At 43.4% G+C, this 320-nt stretch overlaps 1 protein-coding gene and 1 long non-coding RNA gene across 2 annotated transcripts in view; both read right to left on the bottom strand.

The window, feature by feature from the left end:
* LOC116702572 (uncharacterized) overlaps positions 1 to 309 on the bottom strand; it is an 8,973-nt gene extending 8,664 nt beyond the window's left edge. The window contains exon 1 of the long non-coding RNA XR_004335198.1: positions 293 to 309. This is a non-coding gene — a long non-coding RNA (uncharacterized LOC116702572). The remainder of the gene's footprint in view (positions 1 to 292) is intronic.
* Positions 1 to 320, bottom strand: part of LOC116703247 (transmembrane protease serine 9-like) — a gene marked incomplete in the record, with an annotated part of 81,409 nt that overhangs the window by 18,129 nt on the left and 62,960 nt on the right.

The following is a 320-nucleotide window of genomic DNA, read 5'->3' as shown; positions in this document are numbered from 1 at the left end:
TAAGTAGCCTCGTTGGAATGGGGTCTAAGAGACAGGTAGATGGTTTAGCTGAAGAGACCTTTGACAGTAATTGTTGAAGGTCTATAGGACAGAAGCAGTCTAAGTATATGTCAGGTCTTGTCTTCTTTCTAGTGCTACTGCGTTTCAAGGTGAACCATTAGAAGTTGCGAGCAAGAGTTCTGCGATGCCATTTTCACCTGCTACACTCTGTGGTGCCCAGCTACGTTCTGCTGTGCCTTGTAATACCGCACAGTGCCCTGCAATGCCATGAACTACCACAAAGAACTGCTACAAACTACTATTTTTTCTATTTTTGTTAT

This window comes from Etheostoma spectabile, chromosome 15, assembly GCF_008692095.1.
Source record: "Etheostoma spectabile isolate EspeVRDwgs_2016 chromosome 15, UIUC_Espe_1.0, whole genome shotgun sequence".
NCBI classification, from domain to species: domain Eukaryota; kingdom Metazoa; phylum Chordata; class Actinopteri; order Perciformes; family Percidae; genus Etheostoma; species Etheostoma spectabile.
Note: the sequence above shows the minus strand (reverse complement) of the source record. Positions and strands in the feature narration are given on the sequence as shown.